Genomic DNA, 18,829 nt, shown 5'->3' with positions numbered 1-18,829 from the left:
CATGTTTTATCAGATCTCATACAAATCTAGTAACTCCAAATAATAATGTACTTAGTTTACTTTAATACTATTACTGATAATAATAATAATTTTACTTTATATATCTTAGAATGATGATTCAGAATTGTTAAATTGTTTAATCATTCAAGTATTTGTATTATTTAAAAAACCTTTGTAAAAAGTGTTAGAGTTACTGTATGTCTGTCTCCTTGTGAGGGGCTATGGTCTGTTTACTGAGACCCTGTGAGCCGCTGGAGCAGTGCGTGTGTGTGCGTGTGCGCGCGTGTGTGTGTGTGCGTGTGCGTGTGCGTGTGTGTGTGTGTGTGTGTGTGTGTGTGTGTGTGTGTGTGTGTGTGTGTGTGTGTGTGTGTGTGTGTGTGTGTGTGTGTGTGTGTGTGTGTGTGTGTGTGTGTGTACCCTGCTGCGTGCTGAGTTTCAGACTGAAGTGTCCGGCCTGTGAGCTGCGGGACACGGCATCACACACTCCGCTGCTACCCCCGCTGGACACATCGCTTCATTCTCCACACACACACACACACACACACACACACACACACACACACACACACACACACACACACACACACACACACACACACACACACACACACACGCGAGGAGAAAAGTAGTCCCTCTCACCCTGCAAAATATTAGAGGCTTTAAGAGAGGACTCCCCCCTGAACATGGAGTGTGAGCGTCCATGCAGCTGGCCTGCTAAGTGAGGGGGACGGAGGCTCGGAGTCCAGGCCAAATCGAAGCAGCGCTGCTCCTGCCAAACCACCCCCCCCCCCCCCCCCCAGGCCTGCACACACAGGGGCTTTCTGTGTGTGTGTATAATGCTTCCTGTATAGGGGAAGCCTTGTGCCTACGTGCAGTGTCTCAATAAAGCGTGGAGCGGGCGCAGAAACACAGAGGAGTGCAGCGGGTTACATTCAGGCAGACGTTGCTATTCTGTGATGTGTCCCTGCTCTGCAGCGTGTGTCGGTGTGTGTGAGGCTCCGTTGCAGTGTGTGTTGTGTGTGTGAGGCTCCGTTGCTTTACCACTAGGCTGCACTGTCAGTCTTCCTGTCTAATAGGCTGCGAGGACGACGACGCTGTCATCTTTCAGAGGAGAGGACTTAAACACAACACAAATAATCACTGATTCATGTCCCTGCCGTACGAACACACGGCCACGAGGGCTTCGTGGGAGAAGACATCGCTTTGTGACAAAAAGGGATCAAATGTAGAAAAATATGAACTACTAGCATGGCATGAGGTATTTTAGAAAAACAACCTTTTTGCCCAGGAACGACTTTCCATTAACCCTTAAATTAGCAGTCACATGACATGTTCTACATTGCACACATATTACACTGTTATTGAACCATATGCTACATTGATACACCCCTTTACCCTGTTACACTGTTATTACACCATCATTACATCGTCTTAGACCCATTACCACCAATATTGCAAAGTAAGTACTGTCATTACACCCACATTACACATTAACCCCTGTTATACTGTTATGAGAGCCGTATTACACCCAGTTATTATGTTCTTATTACCCCCATTGAACACAAGGACACAGCGAATGTCAAATGGCTGTAAGAGTAAGATGTCCAGCCCGGAACTACTTGCCATCAAATATAGATATCAAATTGTCTGTCTGTTTGCACCCGAACATGTTCTCCTCTTATTGTTTTGTATTGAACCAGAACAAAAATCACACTCGCCGCTTTCTCCGTCACCTTCTGCATCCGTGATAATTGATTTTCCATGGAGAGACACATCAGTGTGACATCTTAGTTTAGGCAGCAGTGTAAAGTCCCCCTTTTCATTTAAAGCTACAGGAGGTGGCAGAAAATGTCCACGTCTAAAATAAAGTGTGTGAAAAATATTATTAGGACATCGTGTCTCAGACTACGAATTTAAAAAGACGAGTTATACAAATATTGTCGAGGTCATTTTGTCCTTTAACCATAATTGAAGCAGTTTGAGGGGAGAATAGATAGACGTGTTACTATAAACACACACACATACACACACACACACACACACACACACACACACAGACGAGCTCATTAAAATGGCTCCCCATAGCTCTCTGCGCTCACAGTGAGTCTTTGAGAAGCCTTGTTGTTGTATACAGTATGTGTATCCACCATAATGGGAAGTTTTACGACGCGGCAACAGTGAGGGGAGTCCCCTGAACGCCTCGTGATGGGAATTTGAAAATCCACCTGGGTTTACCTGCGGGGTCTGTGGGCATCAGTTGTGTGTGTGTGTGTGTGTGTGTGTGTGTGTGTGTGTGTGTGTGTGTGTGTGTGTGTGTGTGCGTGCGTGCGTGCGTGCGTGCGTGCGTGCGTGTGTGTGTGTGTGTGTGAGCAGATGGCGGGGGTCAGTGCGTGCCCATACTGTTTGTGGGGCTCGTAGCTGTGTGTTGGCTAAATATAGCGCCGCAGTGACAGAGCTGACTCTCACTTTAATTCTCTGATCGTTTCAGCAACGTTCATTTCACCTCAGTGTGATCCAGTCACTTCAAAGCAAAGGGAATGAATTAATTCCAGCTATATAAACTAACCGGCCGTAGAATGACAGTGAAAGACGTGATTTTACCTTGACAACTGTTAAAAAACGTAAAAGACATGATCTTACCTCACTATCATTAAGTAGGATCGGAGTGTGGATCTATACGCCTCCCTGTCTGCCATCTGCTTCATGGTTTCCACTTGCTTTGCTCCATTTGTTCCGTTTCTAATTCAGCAGGTGAACCTACATGTTCATGAAATAGTGTGTGAGCTTAACTGTGTGCGTTGAACTAAAACGGAGCGTCTTCTGTCGGCTCAGACTTACAGCTCATGTGTTTCAGTGTTGGTGTGTCGGCTGCTGCCTGAAGAAGCTGAATGAAAGGCAGATTTTACTCTCAATACAATCCTTTGTTATCCTAAATATATTGGTTTCTTCCTTTCTAACGGCCCGTCTACACGACAGGCATAAACAAATCTTGAAGCTGGGCGTGTCTGAAGCTTGGCGAGCAACGCGACCAACAACCAATCACATGAATCTCCCGCCCCCGACATACAAAGCAATAGCAATGTTAAAACGAAGTCAACTGGATATAAACTCCCCAAACAGGCGAAACCCTACCAGTTTCCCCCACCGTCTCTGCCACCTCCCTCCATGCCTGGTTCCTCCGGTTTGTATCCCGTTAATAGTTCTGGTCGTAAAGAACCGGGTGATTTGCTACCGTAATTTCTCGTTTGGAATATGAGGAAATGAACTGCGGTCTGGCTCTCCCAGCTTGCACGCGGTTTGATTGGCTAGCGCTTCTACTGTCAGATTTGCATAAACGGGATTTGATTGACTGATGCAAAGCCATGCTCCGCTCCCCACAATGCAGTTCGGCGAAGATTCAAAATCTTCTATGTCACCCCATTCAAGTGAATGGGCGAAGCGTTGAAAGCATTTGTCGATGCCTGTAGTGTAGACGGGGCGTTAGGTTACATAGTTCTGTTGTCTTACATAATACACTTAAAGGTGGGGTAGGTAAGTTTGAGAAACCGGCTCGAGATACACTTTTTGTTATATTCCATGGAATGCTCTTAACATCCCGATAGCAATGAATATCTGAAGTGCTTTGACAAAAAATCCATAAAAAAATGTCATCTGTAGAAGCCGTGATACTGTAAAAAGTACAACCAATCGGATGGCCTACCTGCCTGTCAGCCTTCCATCGGGGCACAAACTTATCTCGTGCCCTCATTGGTCATGTGCGCGTTCGTGTGTGTTGGGGGAGGGGCTCTGTAAGGAAGTGGCAGATTTTCTCCGGTTGTGTATTTTCAAATTCTAGCGGTTTCTCAAACTTACCTACCCCACCTTTAAGTAAAAAACATCTTATTGATATTTATCTCTTGTATTTATTTGCATTGCGTTTTATATTGAGCTAATCCAAAAGTCACGGGATGTAATCAGGTTACATCACATTTCTTCATTCATCATTAAACTTTTATGTAAGTGAAGTCGAGTATTTGTTTTCCCGGCTTAAAGAAGAATACGTTATTTCCAAGCAAAGAGAGGGATGGGTTTTTTCTTTTGACTACATCCTCATATGAAGGTAACTATACTTTATGTTTGCAATCACGAAGTCAGTCAGCCGAGACTCCTTCCCCTAATCTTCCTCTCATCTGGCTGCTTGTTTTATCAGACTCAGCACCGGTGAGACTCCACAGCCCACCATCCACTCAAATGTCCTGACACATTCGGCCTCTTAAAGATAATCTTTTCAACCCTCCTGCTCTCGCCTCCCAGGCTACAGCAACAGAGCAATTTAATATGTTCAGCAAAGAGCTTTTTACAAACTCATCTGTTTAGCTTGCCATCTCTCGTTCCTCTGCTCCCCGTCCAACATGGAGGTCAATGAACTCTCATCAGGTCGCTGCAGCGTACACAGCTCAGGGTCAGAGGTGCTGCACTGACACAAGCTCTGGAAGTGTGGTTCAGTCATAACAGGATGCAAAATAGTGCAGGAGTGAGTGATCAAATCCAAAATGAATTAGCATTTTACTTCTTCAGGTTCCCTTGTCTGGAAGTTAGCAGTCAAGGTGTTTTTGGTGGGACAAAAGGTAGGCTCTACGTGTGATAAAAGCGGTGGTGACTGAAATAACTTCGAATCGTCATCACGCCGAACATTAATAATAATAATAATTAGTGGCGATAATTATTGGTCCGATATTAGGAATTATGACATCATCCCGATAAACCCGATAAAAGTATTAATAGCCCCGATAATATACAATATATCTTTTGGGTAAAGAAAGAAAGAAGTCCTGCGGTGTGGGTGGATTGGGACGAGGGGCGCTTGTTTTCCACTCGGCTCCTCCCGTGTTGCCAGTACTGTGGTGTTAGTGGTTTAGGAAGAGGGGAGTTCTTCACAAATCCAGCGCTCCCTAACTCGTGCCTGGCTGAGACGTAAATGGCGTGCGGCCGTGAAGCCAGGACAGTAAACAAACATGTCGTCGGTAGTATGGGACTATTTCAAAGTTTCAGAGTTAGATAGTTCGCTTGCTATTTGTATTAACGAATGCAGAAGTTCCACGAGGAGGGAAAAGGCAACGAGCTATAAGACTTCCAACCTGATGAGTCGCCTGAAACATCGCCATGGCTACGATGGTGTGTTAAAAGCGTACGAAGACGCCTGCGCTGCTAAACTAGCGGGGAATCCAAAGCCAGCTGCAAAGGCACCGGGGCTTTCACCTATCCACGAGGCTTTTGAAAAAGGCAAGAAGTTTATTTGGGAAAATAAATACGGTCACTTTGAAGTCAAAACTGTTCTTGGCCTTGTTTTGTTCAGAGTAGTAATGCTCATGTCCTTTGCTCACTTAGTCTCTTTTTTACCACCAGGTGTGCAAAAACTACAGGTACTTTTAATATATATATATATTTATATTATTATCGGTTATCGGTATCGGTCTTGAGAAGCAGGAAGTTATCGGTATCGGTATCAAAAAAACAATATCGTGCATCCCTAATATTAATACATGGGACTTTTATAGCACTTTTCATGAAACTCAAAGACGCTTTGAGAGAGTTAAGAAAAGAGAAAACAAAAACAAAAACAAAATAGATAACAAAGAAATACAAAAAGAGATAAACAAAACAGAAACATTAGCCATTAACATTAGCATTAGCCGCCTTTAGCTTAGCGGTGCTAATGTGAAGTCATGCAACAGTGAGGTAGTTATTGATTGCCTCACGTTAGCTTTGACTTCTGCAGATTGCATTGACGCTACGTATGTGGATATGAACCTGCTGAACAAAACGTGTCAGTATCACACGTGTTGGCCACTAAGCTTTATTCTGAAATCCAATGGAAAAATCCCATTGCTTTTTTTCCAGGTAGCACTTTCAAAGCTAACCTCCGCGTCGGCCAACAATAGAACGTAAGAGTCCCACATAATAAATACATATTCTTATATAAATAAACTTACTGATTATTATGAACATTATTGAGTGGCAGATTTGTACATTCACATGGCCAGTAGGTGGCACTAAACTGCACTAATTGCAATAGGTAGAACCTTGTATTTTGCAGTTTATGATGACTGATATGAAGAAGGACCAGGACTAATACAACGCAAACAAAACAAGGGCCTAGCACTTCTAGTACAAACACAGTTGGTGAGCTCGAAGAAGGAACAGTCTGACGCTAACACATTTTTTTGATTGTCTGAATTGGGGAGTCTGCAAACCGGGTTTTTATAATTATCTCACACATATGGAAACCACTTATAGATCTGAACTCTAGAAGGTCCCTTGTAGGTTTGCAGAGAAAGTTTCTGTGCATGTTTGCAGAATCATAATTCCAGCTGGACACTGCCCACTCACTGTGGCTTAAGGGCCTTTGCAATACTTAACGGAAAATACTTTTAAAAGGTTTTTTTAAATGTTGCGTTTTGACCTATAGGGCCAGAGTACAATGGACCTTCAGAAGAATTGGATATGGGTTTTATTTGTGATAATAGGCTGTTGTACATATGGTATTTTAGTCCAGTGAGACAGACCAGACTATTGCCGTTCTCGAATAACGGGCTGTCGGACCAATGGAAACTCCCCGGTTACTCATCATTGACATAATGTAATGTGATTGAGCGTTTAGTTTCCACCAGAGCACACAGTAACCCAAACTGCGATCCCGACAGTCTTAAGGACAAAGTGTATGGAGATGCTTAGCTGTCTGTTCAGAAAGCTCCCAGTAATGCTAATCATGGTTTTCACTGGGAGTTAAATAGTTTCTTCAAAGTCTCTTCCTTCGAGCAAATCTTTTCATGGGCAACCATTGAACGGGACCATGTGACATCTCTAAGAGGGTTCAGGTCCACTGGATTTAATGAACCTCCACCTCAGCTAAGACTTTCGTAGTCCTTTGTCTGTGACGGATCATTTGAACTCTGCACCTGACTGACAGTAGAGGAACTGAGGCCCCTAAAAGTAAAGATACCCAGACCCAAGGTAGAACAAAGCACATCCATGTTTTTTACTTTAACATGTCTCGTTTTTGAAAAAGATGGTTGTATAAAAGTATTTTACAGCACAATCAGTATTTTGGGTGGATGTTCGGAACCCCCTTCTGCATCCAAAGGCAGTGAACATGTAGTCTTCTCCAAAGGGGAAGGTGTTAATCACATGTATCTCTGGAAAGAAAGATCAGAAAGTCACCACATTTGGACCAAATATTCACAGATAGTTATTACAGGCTGAAACGCAAATATTGCATCAATATTGCTGAACAAAACGTGTCAGTATCATACGTGTTGGCCACTAAGCTTTATTCTGAAATCCAATGGAAAAATCCCATTGCTTTTTTTCCAGGTAGCACTTTCAAAGCTAACCTCCGCGTCGGTCAACAATAGAACGTAAGAGTCCCACATAATAAATACATAGGCAAGGCAAGTTTATTTATATAGCACTTTTCAACGCAAGGCAATTCAAAGTGCTTTACAAAAAAAAATGAAAGACATTAAGCATTAAAAAGAAAAGCTAATAAAATAAACATTAAGGAAAAATACATGGATAAAAGTTACAGTGCAGTCTAAAATATGAATAGTTCAATTAAACATTACAAGAAAAAGTACATGGATAAAAGTTACAGTGCAGTTTAAGATATGAATAGTTCAAATAAAAGCAGCGACAAAAATAAAAGTCTTCAGCCTGAATTTTTTCATATTCTTATATAAATAAACTGTGTTCATCTTTGTGATATAAACAATTCAACAGCTATAGGCGGAAATGGACTGGGAAATTACAAGAAGAAGAATTCTCTCACAAGATTTTTTGTGGGATTTGTTCTTCTATCGTTAGCCGCCAGGACCAAAACTAAGTCCATCAATTCAATGTATACTGTCAGAAATGCCTGTATGTTGAAGTAACAACGACGCAAAGCTAAAATCAATGTACACAAAGCAATGTTATCTGCAGTGAAATCAGTCCTCTCCGACAAGACGTCTCCCAGCCTGATTAACATGTTATGCTTCGATTAATGAGCGTTGATTATTCAGTGCAATTTACCCGCATATGTTACTGATTGCTGAATCATTTTTCAAGCTTCAGTCTGCTACTGCCGTGTTCAAAAGGAAAACATTGGAAGTGCAGTCACCCTGTTTGACCCGGTGTTATGTTCTATGCAGGACACAGTCGCGGACGCACTGGTGTTTCCATTGTGTAATCTTTACGGCACCTGTTAGTGTAAAAAGGTGAAACACAAATATGTCTCAAATAATGACAGGATTCTACAAAGGTAACTGTTCCTTTGACTAACTTTCCTAATTTCTACTTTTGTTTACTTCAACTGCTAATGTTGTAACCTGACACGTGTAATAGCTGCCAACGTCAACGAATGATATCAATAACAACATTGTTTTTCCCTCAGCAGTAATGAGTCCTAAAACCAAGATATGAGTTCGCACTTTACCACTTCCTGTTCGTGTGTCTCGAAGTCGATGTTTTTTTAACGTGTTTGTGGTTAGAAAGCTGAAATAAGGTCTGTGGTTAGAAAATAATAATAATGGCAACAGTAGAACATGGTTACTCAGCTGAAGAGAGCGAACAATTAATTATATTACCTAAATAAGTACATTAGGAGACATTCTGGGTTTTTCTTGAGATATCCAGAAATCAGACAATAATTGTTTGTAAGACGCAGACACACATAATCAAAGCAGAGTTGAAAATAATTCAGCTTTTTGATCATTTACAGAATATGTATTTTGCACTTATTGTGTAAAGTGCCCTATTGGATCGTATTGATTCTAAAATCAAGCTTTCGAATATAGCTGAGCCTCTATTACCATGCCATTATTTCTGAGGTCCTCAAAAGACATTTGAAGTGTAGTAAAACCTATATTGTCCAATATTTGCCTTCGTTTTCGTGGTTGTTATTTCAAATGAGGAAAGAGCAGCAGGGACCGTGAGAGTGTCTTAATCAAAAACATAAATAACGAGGTGTGTATTTGTGCGTTGTTACCCGTGTCTAAACGAGAGACCGCATGTTTATGTATGTGCCTGCTTGTGTGTCAGAAAAACAGAAAGTGTGTGTGCAGGAGAGAGAGGGCTTTGCGGGGTCAGTGTTGTTGTTGTGCTAATACAATTTAGTCCTAATTAGCAGGATGCATCTAAGCCTCAAGTGTCCCCCTGCACAGCGTCCTAACAATCCATTTCCATGAAAACAAGAATTAGCCTGAAACTACAACGTGATGACCCAAAGTCTTTGTTGTTGTGCTTTTTTTTCTTTTCGTTATCCTGTTTTATGTTTAAGAACATGCCATTCCAGCACAAGATAAGCATCCCAAAAGACGAGTAGCCAAAAGTGATGAGTTGTCTTGTATCTTGTCTCGAGGAAAGCTCGTCTTGACTTGTTTGGAAACCCCGAGAGTTGACAGACTGACAGGGACTGCTCCACGGAGACCCTGTCATATACTGTGTGTGTGTGTGTGTGTGTGTGTGTGTGTGTGTGTGTGTGTGTGTGTGTGTGTGTGTGTGTGTGTGTGTGTGGTGTGTGTGTGTGTGTGTGTGTGTGTGTGTGTGTGTGTGTGTGTGTGTGTGTGTGTGTGTGTGTGTGTGTGTGTGTGTGTGTGTGTGTGTGTGTGTGTGTGTGTGTGTGTGTGTGTGTGTGTGTGTGTGTGTGTGTGTGTGTGTGTGCTGCAAGTGAGATGCAGAGGGAGCAAGACACTTCAATGTGGGAGAAGAAAAAATGCAGCAATTCCAGACAACAATTCAGGAGTTGAGGAATGCAAACTTGGCCGTGAAAAATGAAAACGATCATTTGAAAGACCTCATAATAAAACGTAAATATTATTGTATTGCAATGTTTTTCAGATTGAAATTGTGAAGGGAGTCTTTTGCAAAAGAGATGCGTGGAAGGCATCCATCCATCCCACCTCTGGCACAGCAATGGTGCGAACTCCTCCTCGGCACATTTCCCCTTGAAACCCTGCCTCAACGGTAAAAAAAAAAGCTACTGTTCAAAATCTCTTTAAATCAATCCTGTCTTTAATAAAGAAAGGCAGTTTACACATGTGGTTTTCTTTCTAAACTGATTCACCTCAGAATGGAAAAACTGAACTATTTTCTTACTCTCTGTTTTCGCTGCTGCAATTTGTTGCGAGTAATGTTTTTTTTACAATTGTCCCACACTCTAGCCCAGTGGTTCTCAAACTTTATCATTTCAAGGACCCCCATAACTCAGAGTGTATGATTGGAAACCAAATGTGTACGGGTCTATTTGGAACACCCCCAAGGAACCTTGAGTCTCATTTGTCCCTGGACAACCACTCTAGCCTAAAGTGTGGGCATTAGTATGTAAACATTAGCTGCTGCAGATCAGCAGGATTACCCGCTTTTCATTTGCAAAATAATAATTATGAAATATGACTTTAGGTGGCAAGCCAACGCGAGGTGACAGGGAGCAGCTGCGCTGGACCCAGGGAAAAAGGCGGCCATAATCGGTGAGTAAAAACGAATGAATTTAGAAAGGAAAATAAAAGTTAATAGAGATGCCTCAAGTTGACTACTTTAACCATCCCTGTTTCACTATTTATTAGCTATCTATTAGCGTTCACACTGCGGTACTTTTCCCACAAAGGTTCATGAGAACTTAGTTCATGCGAACTCTTTAGTTCTCATGAACTAAGTACAGATCGCGTTCACACCAGAAAAAGTCCCTGGGGGAGGATTAGGCAAATGAAGCCGCTGACGTCACTTCTTCTTCTTCTGCTTTGGGTTTACTGGCAGGCCGCAAACCACTTCACGGCGTATACTGCCGCCCAAAGTCCCCGGCCGGAAGTCCCCGGAGTTGGGGAAGGCTTCAGTAGAAGCTGCTGGGAGTCCCAGCAGCTTCTACTGAAGCATTCCGAGTAAATCTCCAGAACGCCGACACCTCCTCGTCTCCACCGCTCCCATGTTTTATTTTGTGTTGCCATAAGTTAGTCTCTCTGCGTTTCTGCGCTGGGCTAATGCTAATGCTAATAATGCTAATGCGAGGATAATAAAATGGCGGCTTCACAAAACTTTTTGGGAGTTTTACGGGGCGTGGTTTGCAATCCGCCCAGCCAATCAGGAATATAGCTCTTTTCTCACAAAAGAGCCGCTCGAAAGTCCCTGCTCTCTAGCAGGGACTTTCGAGCGGGTAAAAAGGTTCGCATGAACTAATTTTAGTACCGGTCATGAACTAAGTTCGCATGAACCTTTGTGGGAAAAGTACCGCAGTGTGAATGCGCCTAATGGTAGGATCAGGATCAGCATCAGGAAAGTGAGGAGGACACCCGTTAATGGTATCTGCACGGATTAGCACCTACTGGGTGATCACTAACTTTTCAATTGCTCACTTCTTGATCAAAGCTCTCTTCTAATAGAACCCATGTTCTGGGCGAGTGTGCTTCCTCTGTGGTGTCCTCTGCGTGATAGAATGTGTAGTCGTTAATAACCCCATGACACTAATTATTCTCCTCTGCAGTGTTAAAGAACCAGCATCTTCACCCTTAATCAATGACCAGCCCTTTGTTCTGTGTGTGTGCCATATCATGTCTTTAATTAATGTTCTTGATTTAAATGCATATCGTATTGCTCTTCTGGTGAACAACCTGTGCTCTCTGTTGTTTGGATGCAAGTGAAGTTCATGTGATGTCATTTTTTTTTACACAGTATTTTGAAAAGCCAAACTTTACCTAATTCTAACTAATAATTGTAAACTTAGCAGCTTCTTCGACAGATTTGGTAAATGCACTGACTTTTCAGATAATTCAAAAATAATAGTAATGATGAAACAAATCACTAATAAAATAGATCATCTGTTTGAATAAAGGCTTTGGGCTTTATCTGCCAATACACTCACAGGGGAGCTCGTGAACACTACACCGGGTGGTTTGGCAACACTTTGGAGTGGAATGCTTGGAGTCTGGAGAAGACTTGGAGCATTCTTACACTGTCATCTCATTATGTCCTTTTCTTTGCTCTGTAGAGGCAACGTGGCCACACACAACGAAGGGCCAGCTGGGTACAGCCATCAACAGCAAGCTGACAGAGCTCAGGGATCGCCAAAAGCAGACTAAATTATTGACATTTAGTGACAATAATTGTATGTTAATGTATTTTTTTATGTATAGGTAGGCTATGTATAAACCTTGAACATAGGTGTAAATAAACATATATGCACATATATTTGAAACTTATATGTTTTACATATGTGCATATATGTGAAACCTAAGGCTTGTGTGTGTGTGTGTGTGTGTGTGTGTGTGTGTGTGTGTGTGTGTGTGTGTGTGTGTGTGTGTGTGTGTGTGTGTGTGTGTGTGTGTGTGTGTGTGTGTGTGTGTGTGTGTGTGTGTGTGTGTGTGTGTGTGTGTGTGTGTGTGTGTGTGTGTGTGTGTGTGTGTGTGTGCGTGTGCGTGTGCGTGTGCGTGTGCGTGTGCGTGTGTGTGTGTGTGTGTGTGTCTTTCTGTCTTCCTACATGTGTGCTAGTGAGGGTCATGAAGTGTGTGATGAGAGGCTTGTATCTTAAATCCGAAAAATGACAGATGGAGAACTAAATTAAATACTACGGTACAGGCAGGAGCGTCGCCTGGACCGGAAAACATTCGGGGCAAACTGTATTCTTGTTTTACTGCCATATAGTATTTCATAACTGTTTTTCCTTTATTCTCTTATTTTTTTTATAACTATAATGATCATATATTGAAGGTGTGTCGTGGAAATAATCTTTTGAATAATTTGTGACCAAACCGTTTGAGACCCACTGAGATAACTTAGACTAAAGTGAACTATCTAAACACTCAGAGAGTCCTTTAGCTCACCTGAGCCTCTCAGTCTGAGAGGAGAGCTCTCCTCCAGCTGGTTGTGGAACCAACAGCTCCGTATGTCCGTTAGTGCAGCTAGCTAACTGCTAACCAGATGCTAACAACACGGCAGCAAATAAGCATACTTCAAACTTAGGATTTACTGCGAATTTTGCCATTTCAGGAACATCTGCACCATTTCCTTCTCATCCGTCTCCGTCTCCGTATTTCCCTCATCTCATAGATCTCTCTCGTTATTTGTCCGATGCAGTCGTGCCTCACCTGTCCAGCAGACCTCCTCACTGCCTCTGCTCTCTGCACACCTGTTCTCCGTCACCCCATCAGCCTCCTGACCCACTGCCTGCTCCCACAGCTGCACTGCGTCAGCTCATTAGTGTCTCTGTACCGAGTCGACTCCACGAAGTGACCGCCTTCAACAAGACTGATGACTGGGAGCAAGTAGAAGCTTCTTTGCTGATTAATACAATATGTTTTCTATATCTAGTTTTCTTTGTACCTGGGAAGATTTCAGGCTCACATAATGTTGCACTTGCAGTTGAATATTAGTCTTTCGTAAAGTTTTCATTAAAATGCAGTGCACAAAATTATTACGGTGGAACCAGTGCCTTTATTGACAGGATTTAGCCGAATTCGAACCGGCTCCGGCAGCCCTCTGGCTTTAAATAGTTTTTTTGTTAAGCACTTTGAATTGCCTCGTGTTGAAATGGGCTATATAAAAAACTTCCCAAATCAGCGTTAAGACAGTTATGTTCACTTACCTTTGCTTTGTGTGTGTGTGGAGAAGCTATTGTTGCGCAACACTTAAAGCTAACGACCGTGGTAAATTTGGTTTTATATTGGACGTTGGATATTCGACACATTCGAAAAATCTATTTAACACTGGCTTCGATGGACGAATTTTTGTCAAACCAACTTCGATGTGTTAATACAAGGCCCGCCTATATAACACAAAGCTTCTTTTGTCAAAAAACCCACCTTTTGATTTTATACTATTTTTGTAATGTTAAAAAATGCTATAAATCTATTATGCGGCTTGACCTTTTCACCTACACATGTCATAACACATCCGATGAACAAAGAAAAGTACCCTCTGCATGAGAAAAAGCAAACACTCTGATTGTTAAAATGTTCCTCATCATCAAAATTGGTACGTTTTTGTCTTTTTGACCATGTTGCAATATAGGACATATACAGTGTTTCCAACTGTCAGTTAAAAATATCCTCTTGCCTACTATTTCTGAAGTCCTTATATTGTATGGAAGTGATTTAGTAATATCCGGATTATTGTCGTCCTGAGGTGCCTTTCTGTTGGCATATCCTTGAAAATGCTAAAAAAAAGTAACTTTCATTACTATTGCCTGGGTCAACCTTTGGTTGTTTTATGTGAAGATGTATATTTTGCTATTTTAAGTCATTTAAAGAATTCCATGTAGCCTAATCACCTTCAAAAATGTTAAGATTTCAATATAAGGGCTGTCAAACTAAATCAAATCTGAAAATGTGCTCAAAGAGCCTGTATCAACACAACGCTACCTGTCAGGGGTACTTGGTCGAATTTTGATCAAATCAAAAGGTGGGTTTTTTGACAAAAGAAGCTTTGTGTTAAGTGTAGGGCAGTTAGCTGGGTTCATCAGATGTGTTATGACATGGGTAGGTGAAAAGGCCAAGCCGCATAATAGATTTATAGCATTTTTTAACATTACAAAAATAGTATAAAATCAAAAGGTGGGTTTTTTGACAAAAGAAGCTTTGTGTTATATAGGCGGGCCTTGTATTAACACATCGAAGTTGGTTTGACAAAAAATCGCCCATCGAAGCCCGTGTTAAATAGATTTTTCGAATGTGTCGAATATCCAACGTCCAATATAAAACCAAATGTACCACGGTAAGCTAACGGTATATCTAACTTCACGTAAGTTATCAAGCCGTGGAGTTAATACAAGGTGCTTGGCTTTCTATACAGCTGATTTTCACTTTAAATTGACACTGAATGTATATTCTTGCTGTTGTTGTGCCTCTTGTTGGTCGTTATTAATGTTGACTTGCTGACATAATATTATGATGATCTCATGTAACATTTAAATATGAATTCTACACGTGATTTTACTCATCAAAGTCACAGGTATTTGGTAGGACAACAATATATATGTGGAAACATGTGGGAAAAGTTGTAGTAAGAGGAAGCGGTTTGGACTCAAATGAAGCTGATATCACCTGAAAAATAAAAAGTAATTACAAAGAGACAGAAAAGTCAACAACCTAAAATAGAAATAAGACAGCTTTAAAAAAAACAAGAATATAAGTTACGGTGCAGTGTAAAGAATTAATGATGTTTTGATTAATTAAAAGACAGAAGCAAACAGGAAAGTCTTCAGCCTTGATTTCTACTTGTTGCAGCCGACCTGCAATTAGAAAGAGCGTGAACTAACCAGATCTCTGAAGGCGCTCGTCGTCGATAATTGAGGTGAGCGGCTCATGGCTTTGAATTTTCATCGCACAATTGAATTTGTATAATGTGTGTCATTCAAAATGAGAAAGAAGATGTCATTTCCAACTACATGGTTGGGAAAAGGAGCCTTGGGCTATGGTGGAATAGTCTTTTTATGATTACTGAGTGAAATGACCTAAAAGTATTAAGTGGCAGCCATGATAAGAGCTTTTCAAATTCTATAGTTAAGGAAGGGTGCTTCAATGCCTCCTTTCGTATATCCTTAAGCATTGGATCCTGTTACATTACATTACATTTAGCTGACGCTTTTATCCAAAGCGACTTACAATAAGTGCGTTCGACCAGGAAGACACAACCTTGAAGAAAACAGAATCATAAAGTACATCAGGTTTCATTGAGCCAAGTATGTCAAGTGCTACTCAACTGGCTATAGATAAGCCAGTCCTTTATTAGTATATAAGTGCTCTGTTAGCAGTTCTTTGTTAATAGTTCTATCGCTCGAGGTGGAGTCGAAAGAGATGAGTTTTCAGTCTGGAAGGTGTGTGAGCTTTCTGCGGTCCTGATGTCAATGGGAGCTCATTCCACCATTTTGGAGCCAGGATAGCAAACCCACGTGTTTCTGCTGATGGGAACTTGGGTCCCCCTCGCAGTGCGGGTGCAGCGAGTCGTCTGGCTGATGCAGAGCGTAGAGCACGTGCTGGGGTGTACGGTTTAACCATGTCCTGGATGTAGGAAGGGCCAGATCCATTCGCAGCATGGTACGCAAGCACCAGTGTCTTGAAGTGGATTCTAGCAGTTACCGGAAGCCAATGAAGGGAGCGGAGGAGCGGCGTGGTGTGGGAGAATGTAGGAAGGTTGAAGACCAGACGAGCCGCTGCATTCTGGATGAGCTGCAGAGGTCGGATGGCACATGCAGGTAGACCAGCCAGGAGGGAGTTGCAGTAGTCTAGGCGTGAGGTGACGACAGCCTGGACCAGAACCTGGGTCGCTTTCTGTGTCAGCTGGGGACGCATCCTCCTGATGTTGTAAAGTGTGTATCTGCAGCAGCGGGTTGTAGCAGCGATGTTTGCAGTGAAGGACAGGTTGTTATCTAGGATTACACCCAGATTCCTTGCAGTCGGAGTCGGGGAAACAACAGAGGGGCCGATGTTGATAGTCAGGTTAAGAGTAATGTTAATCTAGTCCAATGAGTCCAAAAGAGGCGTTTCAGGCGGAGAGGGAGTGTGTGGGAGAGGGATGTTTGCCTTTGCAGACCATTAACATGCACATAAATCTATACGATACACTACGGGAAAGGGAAAACCCCACTCTGGTGACACGGGACTGAACTGAAAACAATGTCTGTAAACACCATTGTGAAAACAAATGAGTTTACACACCTCTATCAACTAAACTGACCGACAGAGTACAAAGATATCGGGTGGCATTAGTGTGAAGAACTGAGAAAGAACACGTTTTGACAGGAGATTAGGCTTATACTGCAAGAAAACACATCTATTTAAATGAAAATGGCAGTAATCCTGGCAGCAGTATTACTGTTGAAAAGAAGCTGGCAGCATAATGTCGAGAGATTAGGATGAGCGACTTGTAAAAGTCACAGGTACAGTTATTTATAACCCCTATATTGACACTCGGAGTGGACGCCCCATTTTTCCCATGGCCCATTATTCTAAAACGCTATTAACTTTGACTGAATGTATATTTATATGAGAGTCCGTTTCCTAGAAATAAGCACTAGGAAAATAATTACCCTCCTGCTGTATACATTAGAGCAACACATTAGGCGCTTTCAAGAGTACTTTTCCCAGGAATAGTTCCGATCGTTCCTGGGATTTTGCGTTCACACCAAAAAGATCTGGAACAACTTTTTTTCAGGAACCTTTTCACCCCTTTTCCGTCCCTGCTAGAGAGGTGGTGCTTTCCTGGGGAGGAAAGGGTTCTGATTGGCTGGGCGAATTGCAAACCACGCCTCGTAAAACTCTGAAAAGTTTTGTGAAGCTGCCATTTTATTTGCTGGCATTAGCATTATTAGCATTAGCATTAGCCCAGCGCACCAACGGAGAGAGACTAACTTGTGTACTTATAAGTAGTACTCGAATGTACTTATTGTAAGTCGCTTTGGATAAAAGCGTCAGCTAAATGCAATGTAATGTAATGTTATGGCAACACAAAAGAAAATGTGGGAGCGGTGGAGTGATGAGGAGGTGTCGGTGCTTCTGGCGATTTCGTTCCGGGAACTCTTCCTGGGCAAAGTACTTGGTGTGAAAGCGCCTATTAGGGTACTTTACCTTTACATCATGAACGCGCCCTTTGCAGGTGAATACATTTGATTTAATTTGACTGGCGGTAAATACAAATTCAGGGGTCTTGGTCAATCCCATCTACAAGAAGCTCAATTACAATGGTCAGTCAAGCAAACAATTACACAACGACATTGGAGATGGATGAAAAGCGTCAAAATGGTACCACTGTTGTGTTATATATCAATGGGGCATCTTTACATAATTAGCATAATTGAAGTGATTCCTCCAAACATATTGACTGACCAGTCCCATTATTTATGCGTGACGTGTAATTCACCACACAGCTGCTTCTAGACTTGATCAATCCATTTTTTCCATTTGGCAGCAATTGTTAATTCTCACCGGAAAGTGGGCGGAGCCATCATTTTTGCCAGGCAGCGTTTCGGTCATCTTTACCCCAAAAGCATGAGCCACCATAAGCTGCATCTGATTGGCTATTAATAGTTGCCCGTGTTGGTTGGGTTGGTCAGGTTTAGGTCGGACTGGTCGGGTTTAGAAGGGAGGAAAGAGATCAGGGTCACAACGGTCTGCATAATAGCCAGCGCTGAGCTTCTGTTATTTCTGGTCTGCTGGCAGTGGATATTTTGAGGGAATTGGGCCTTCCGGGAAATACGTCATTTCTCAAACTATTTTGATTTCAGAGATAATGCGTTGTCGGAACAATGGCACGGCACCCACTCAACAGCCTGAAGTGTGCATTAATTTGCTACAGAGCAGAGATCATAATGAAGCAGGATTTTATTTCCCTCTTTAAAATAATTTGCAGTGGATGAAGGGGACGCCAGATCAGCTCCAGTTACGCTTTATTTATTCCATTTTGCATGTTTTTTTTAAAGAAGGTACAATGTGTTAAACATGCAAGAATTTAAACTTTAAAAAATGGACTGCGGTGTTACAGTTTGACATTACACCAGATATGTGTGCATGCTAAGTGACTACCATCCTGTCTGTTATTACAACTTGTTCTACTAGAGGCAATGACTTGAAGAATAGATCACGGAGGTCATGCAGCATCAGTCTGACCTCAGTGCAGAGCGAGAAGAGTACAGCTGCCAAAACCGGCCACGATCCGTGTTCGTTTATTAGTTTGTTTTTGTATTTGCATTCAAAGTGGCATTAACAGGAAAACAACCTGCACGCCTACCTCGTAGCTAGAGCCACCAGGAGGCCATTTCGTAGCGGTAGAGTTAGCTTCACACTGTGATATGACATTCGAGTTCATATTAGTTTAATTGATGGATGTGACG

The sequence above is a fragment of the Pseudochaenichthys georgianus genome, chromosome 5, assembly GCF_902827115.2.
Source record: "Pseudochaenichthys georgianus chromosome 5, fPseGeo1.2, whole genome shotgun sequence".
NCBI classification, from domain to species: Eukaryota; Metazoa; Chordata; class Actinopteri; order Perciformes; family Channichthyidae; genus Pseudochaenichthys; species Pseudochaenichthys georgianus.
Note: the sequence above shows the minus strand (reverse complement) of the source record.